The sequence below is a fragment of the Euprymna scolopes genome, chromosome 13 (assembly GCF_053919585.1).
Source record: "Euprymna scolopes isolate OS-2025 chromosome 13, ASM5391958v1, whole genome shotgun sequence".
NCBI classification, from domain to species: domain Eukaryota; kingdom Metazoa; phylum Mollusca; class Cephalopoda; order Sepiida; family Sepiolidae; genus Euprymna; species Euprymna scolopes.
The window spans coordinates 13251070-13258279 of NC_136494.1; the positions used below are offsets into that span (position 1 = coordinate 13251070).

The window sequence follows — 7210 nt, forward strand, 5'->3', positions numbered from 1 at the left end:
GGTTGGTGGAATTTTTTTTACGTTCAACTTGGTGCAAAATTTGTTTTGCCATCAACTTAATATAATATTCCTGAAGTAAAGCAACATCAAGCCTGGTCGATATTGGATGTGTGAGCATTTGGAAATTTCAGATGTTATGCATAAAACGCGATCGTATGGTTTAGGGTTAATTAAAAGTATGTTGCCACAGTAAACTTACTTCCGCGGTAAGTAGCTATCTATACCTACCAGCAACTCGCCGGCAATAAATAAGCAATTTTAGAGATCAGAAGTAAAATCTTAATCTAAAATTCTCAAGATATATAGACATGTTTTTCTTTTATAGCCATCGCTTTTCGTTCGAATCGATTTTTTCTATAATAGGTAACATGTATTCCATTCAGTTTCACCTGCCAATCATGTTGAACTTATTTCCCAACCCCACCTCGGCAAATACATTTCGTCATTGTATTGATAAGGAGGACAAGTTTGATCATATTAAATAGTGTATGAGGTCAAAGAGTACACATTCATTTGCCGTTATGTATTGTTCATACAATACCTGCATTCAGGTGTATAGAATATTGGCAGACTAGATTGATAATGTTAATCTCTTTTAATATGAATTAAAATACGTTAAATCCGTCAATTAAGTGCATGAGCCTATATTCCTAAACCAATTAACCTATTATGAATTTTGGAACACGTCTGTTTAGCACATGTGTTAAAGGTGTAGATGTTGCATTTGTTCAAGGGAGGAAAAATAAAACCCACTTAAACAAACTCTTTCAAATTTCAATCTGTTATCTCTAAGTCCATGACAAGAGAATATTCTTTCCGTTATATTGACTCTGGTGTTTTTAGTCGCGTGCAAGCGACTCTATAGGTCGCTCTGTCCGTAACACTTTTGTGCTTGACCTTTTTGGTTAAGATCAAAGGTCTGTTAATAGATGCTGTTCTTAGCTTTTTAAGCTTTTCTTGTCCTTTTGGCCAAGATCAAAGTGTAGTATCTGTTCTTTCTACATGCTGCACTTATCTTTGTGATATAAAGTGGGAGATCGATTTTCTGTATCAATTTAATGTAAAATGATCACCCACTTTACAACCAGTCAGTCTCAAAGCCATTTAAGTCATTGGTAGATCATTCAAGTTGTTTCTGAAGGATTCAAGTTATTTTTAAGCATTCAAGTCATTCATAAGGTCATTCAATTCATCCTCAAGTTCATTAAAGTCACATTAAGTCATTTACTTTTTAAGTCATTTCAGCCCATTTTACGGTCATTTTAGCTTATCTTTAAGAATTTCATGTCAATCCTACATTCACGCATCCATTCATTACACAAGAGCACGCGATTAATGGCTATCGGCCTTGTTTATATCGTGATGTGGGTTTTCGATTGATTAACGGTATCAGATTTATACTCAAGAGTCAAAACAAGTTTTCTCCTGTCATATCCCTAGTTATGACCTCGTCTGGTGAAGTCTTAAACTTGAATTTATACAATTGAAATCGTGTAACGAATTTTGACGCATAAAGAATTTCGACAAAACTACTATAATTAATGTTAGGAGTACAAAACCTTCTTCCACAAAAATTCAGTTCAAGGATTTAATCCGTTACAGAAATGTTCTAGTTAAGGATGAGCACTGTCGAGGAATTACTAACTAAAGTTAGTAAACTAGCATTTATGCAACTTTGAAGACTTCCGTCGTTAAAACTCTGGATTGTCTAATTTCTTCGCCTTAATTAAGCGCCCAAGTCATTAAATTCGTTTACTCTCGCGGCAAGTGTTTGGTGACCAGGGGTAAAGGCTTAGCAAATTGAGTCAAAGGTGGCTCTGCGTTTGAATTTCTCAACCGGTACAAATTGTCAAGCTACACTGATTTTTGCATAAGCATGAAAAACTCTTGTCACTAGGTATATAATAATTATATATATATATATATATATATATATATATATATATATACTCTCCATCATCTAACTTTTCAAACGATATATTGTTTGAAATTGTCGACTGGACATGGAAACAATTGTAACGTAAAACGCAATACACTTTGTTGCCATCAACACCTTTTTTGAAGTCTTAATTTTGCTTTCACAGTGTGTGTGTGTATATATATATATATATATATATATATAATGTGTGTCTATTTATTTTAACCTAATATCTTCAAATGAGAGCCTTGTGTGGTAAGATGCACGCTTATAAAGGTAATTCCTCATTTAATAATCTGAAAATGTCGCGTTGACTGGATAATTAGTTGATTTTTGTTAGGTTTTTAAAGAGACTCCGTCAGAAAATACTTACTCGTTCCTTTCGTTTCAGCCGTGCCTACCGTTATCTATATAATAACTTCAGATGAAATTCCACATATGAAAGCGCAAATCGATAGCATGTTAAAGCTAGTATCCCAATGGATTTAAACTGCATTTATTTTTTAAAAAATACGCAAATCTTCCTGGGATTATATTTTACACACAAGCGAAAGGTAGATCAGCCTGCATATATATATATATATATATATATATATATATATATATATATATATATACCCACACACATTTTATGCCTGATAAAAGAAAACGCGTTATAGAATAGTTGTAAGCAATCGATCAATCTTTATCTTCAGCATCTACACGCATCTAACCATTCAAGTAGAGAAAAAAAAAATAAACAACGATGTAAATTATAAAACAAAGCAAATAAATTATTTTTTTCTTATTGTTACTGAACAAATGGAGCAGCACACCGGTCAAACCAGTGTTGGGATTGGCAGGATGTAAATGGTTGGATCGAAACTCTGAAATAAAAAGCAAAATCGAACTTCATAAAATAAATGCCATAAAACAGACGCGTGCACTAACCACTCCTTTGGAAATGACGTAGAAATTTATAAATAATATATCGAATAATACACACCCACACATCGCAGCACACGTGAGCGCACGAATAGACGATGAAGCAGAAAGTATACGCATATACACAGAATTTCTCCTCACAAAATTACACTGCCAAACAGAACAGTTTTCATAAAGATGCACGGTAAACACGGAATAATACTTGCATATATCATCTAAACAGTTGTTCCTCATTTGTAAATATTGTACCTTTTAGTATTTCCACGCTTAACGTGATTACATCCCAACTGCGGTATCTCATCACGCACATATACGTTTAAATAGATGTGTTCACTAATAATACTTTCGGAATGACGTAGAAATAAATATATCGGATAATATACCCACACACAAGTGTTCACATAAAGAGTAAAATATATTTACATGCATATATAAGCATAGCATAAATATGTAAATGAAAAGTTGGAGCACGGAAAATATACACATAACTACACGGAATTACTCTTACATAGATAATTTATCCTACAAATAAAACATTATTTTTCATAAAGACTTCAGGTAAACATTGAATAATACCTGCATATATCGGCTTATTTTTTAATATAATTCAAATATTCAAGCGCATAACACATGATCACGTCCGAAATACGACATCTCATGGGAGCTGATATAAATACGCCCAAAAACCCTTCCTCATTAAATGTCCGTCATCAACGTATTACCAAGTGCATGTAAAACGATATTCTGGAATTAAATTAATACGCTTGCTAGTGTAAATAATACTATCAGGTCGCCCAGATTGCCCGGTCGTAAAATACTTAGATATTCTATTTTGATTAATGCATATTTCGCATTTATTTTATTGGGCCCAATATATAATAATAATGTAAAGTTACAAAAAAAGGACTTGTGCCCCACCACCGAGAATCGAAACAAAAACATTTAGCTTTAGATTTACCTTATCCTCTGACCTTAATGTCTGAGCTATGAAGACATGTTTGCTGAAAGGTTAAAGATGAAAACATGAACCAATAACTATTATGTTACGCATGCATATTCGTAGTTTCGTCTTTCGTATTAAGCTGGCAAATTCTTTTCTTTTTTTTTTTTAATGTTCACTTTCGCACAGTTTTACCCCGGCTAAAACACAAATATAAAGTTCCCGATAAACTAGAAATGAAATTTCATATCTGTAGGCAAAACTGAGGAGTTTGGTAGGCAGTTTTTAAACACACACATATAATTATACATACATACACGGAGAGAGGGGGTTGTGTTTATAACCCTTTTTACGCAAATATAAATCATGTAGAATATCTGCATGAATATAATTACACCTAATAGTTTATTAAAATGATACTCTCTGGTAATAAAACCGAAAAAAACTAGACTCGATTAAAATTAATGTTTAAAATAATATTCAAAATAGCTAGATCTTATTGCAGATTAACGTAATTTTACTATTCCTATCATAATGTTGTATTTTCTCTTTAAATAAATAGAAAAAGGTTTTTTTTTTAAATATGAATATCAATACATAAAACAATATAGGATGATAAATTCTGCTTGTTTTTTTTCCTAAGTTAATTAGTACGTTAGGTTTGGAGTAAACGCAAATACAAATTTGTAAGGCCAAACTGCTTCAGAAATATGGCAATTACGCGAAATCTGGCATTAAAAGGACCATATTGGCAACCCAGGAAAAGAAAGTGTTCTTTGACGTAGCCTCGTTATCGAATGTCTTAAGAGGATTACATTTTTATAATGGTGTGAGAAATGAACTCTTAGTCATATTGGTGTTCGGTTTTGCTTTAACAAAAAAGTTATCAAAACGTTACGTTAAAATAACAAAGGGATGCTTAATTGGAAGAGTAAATTAGATTCTCTAATTTTATTTGTATTAAACGATGTGGCACAATATTAATTTGTGAGTATTAATTAGTAGCTATCTCCTTTCGGCCAGTACTATATTTAAAATACGATTGTAACTATTTTCATATAAATATTAAACTCATTAGCTGCATTTTTTTTTTGCACTATCCAGGAAAAATCTATTAGTTAGTAAAAAGTTGAACTAAAAATATTGCTCATTCAGTGAAATTTCTTAGAGTTCGTATAGTCTAAATATAATCCGCTACGACGAGACTAACGCCACGAATAAACATATGTCTAAGCCTCTTATATAAATACGAAACGTTTCCCTATCCGTAATGATATATGGAATTAGTAACGATATTTTAAATCGTCTCAGTCTAATTAGCATATACAAATATTAACATCTGTCCCATCCCCGAAATATTGCATCGCTCGTACTCGTATTATAATAGAAAGTGTTCAGACAAACTCAAAGCATGTGTACCCCTTCGACGAACATGCCCCCGACAAGGAGCAGAATCTTAAACCTGCCCTATAGAGATTCTAGATGCCGAAAAGCTGTCTACCCAAATAGCGTTTCTCTGGAACGGCTAGGCTCCGTAATTTCTTCCCGAGTCCGTGCTCTCTTAACTGAACTGATATGCAGAAGTTCAAATCTAATGTAAATAGAAACCTTACATAATATCTCTGTAAATATAATCCTAAATAGTAGTCACTTACGTCGAAGATGCAGTGTCCTATCTGGGATGAAATAACGGTACAAAAATTCTTAGCTCTAATATTATTCCGTTTTTTTTTTATGCAAACGTTTTGCACGTGATTATACTTCGCATGCAGCATCTCATCACGACATTGACTCATTTTAAAAGCAAAAGATTACTGAGCATTATGAAATTTAGCAGTAAGAACAAAAGACCACATTGTTAATTTTGATATCTACTAAACACTACCCTCGTGCGGACATTATCTCTGTACAGGTATTTGCCAGGAAAATTTGTCATGAAGATATTTTCCTACAAGTAAAGCCTGACCCAATATTCCAAACACCATAGGAGCTCCGATCTTAAGACTTCCACAGTTTGGTTAACATATAGATTTAATATGGCTGAAACGAATAATTGTCGCTCTGATGAAAACACCAACACTTTTTTTTTTAAACATTTGACAAAATCAATTCAGGTAACTTTGTTATATAGGAGCGCTGACATCTATTCTGTGTAGCCACGTTAAGCCTTAATCATCGCGTCGATACGGGTCCGGATCTGAGAGAATGGCTTTTCCACAAGCGCCGGCGGGAGCTTGGCGAATACTCAGTGGATGGTAGTGATGAGACTAGTGATCAGATGTTGTAAGAGGTCATGTTGGTGATGTTCTCGATGTATGACGAACCGAAGTAGTCCAGCGGGTTCAGGTCGGGGGGAAAAAGAAGTCAAGTAATAGAGAAAGTCGTAGCACTTTTTCTGAAACAAGTCCAGGGTCTCTTTGGACTTGTGGACCTGTGCAGTCTTGCTGCCACACTCAATGTCGGCCAGCAGCCGCTTGATTGCACCAGGGGATTACCACACCTCAGCGCACTCAGATACACTTCGATGTTGACATTTCAAGCCGACTTCGAAGATGTGAGGTGTCATGGTGTGGCTCTCACTTTAAACAGCGAAGAATGTAACGGGAAACATTGTTTTCATAACCATAGGCACATCCCTCTCAGAAGTAATCCAGTGATGCATTTTCAGGGTGCTAGCAATATTCCTGTTGTAACTTTATATATGTTTAATCACTTAATAGTATGGTTGAAAAATGAAAACAAATCGAATTTCATTCCAGCGAGACGATTCCAGGTTCTTTAATAAGTAATGTTTGCGGAAATATTTATGCAAACATTTCGAGCGTAACACTAGTTATCTATCCTTGTTGACCTCAACATAAGGACATATGTTTAAAATTTAGTTTATTAAGGAACAAGCGGGGGTACTCGGCGTTGCTCGGTTCTTTGGAGGTGTGTGTAAGGGGGGAATAAAGTAAAGAATAAGCGAAGTAATAACCTGTGTAAATATCAAGAAAAAATACGATGTTCAATTTAAAAAGAGAAAAAAACGGCGAACAAACGTTAAAACTTTAAAAAACAAAAAGCGTAAATGGACTTGTTCGGAAAAAAAAAACACCGAAAAGCGAAAACAAAAATAGCATTAATAACCCTTCAAATCGTTAAAATTCCATTTCCGTTTTTTTAATCAACTATTTTTTAAAGAAAACCCAAACCGGCGTTCCTTCGTAACTGTCCTTTGTGAACGATCCGGCAACGGTGTTAAGTGGTGGCGGGGGAAGGAGGAATTTATTAGAGATGATTTTTACCACTTCCATTGATTTTTAACCGATTTTGGCAGTGAACTCTCACAAGAAAACATATAGTAATCTACAGTTTTGGAGGACGTGTAGAGGTAATACGCCTATAACACACCTCAGATATTGTGCTGCAGTTTGTGCATATTACAT

At 34.2% G+C, this 7210-nt stretch overlaps 1 pseudogene; it reads left to right on the forward strand.

The window, feature by feature from the left end:
• Positions 1 to 949: 949 nt before the first annotated feature.
• LOC145292626 (U2 spliceosomal RNA) lies at positions 950 to 1126 on the forward strand (annotated as a pseudogene).
• The last annotated feature ends 6084 nt before the right edge of the window (positions 1127 to 7210 follow it).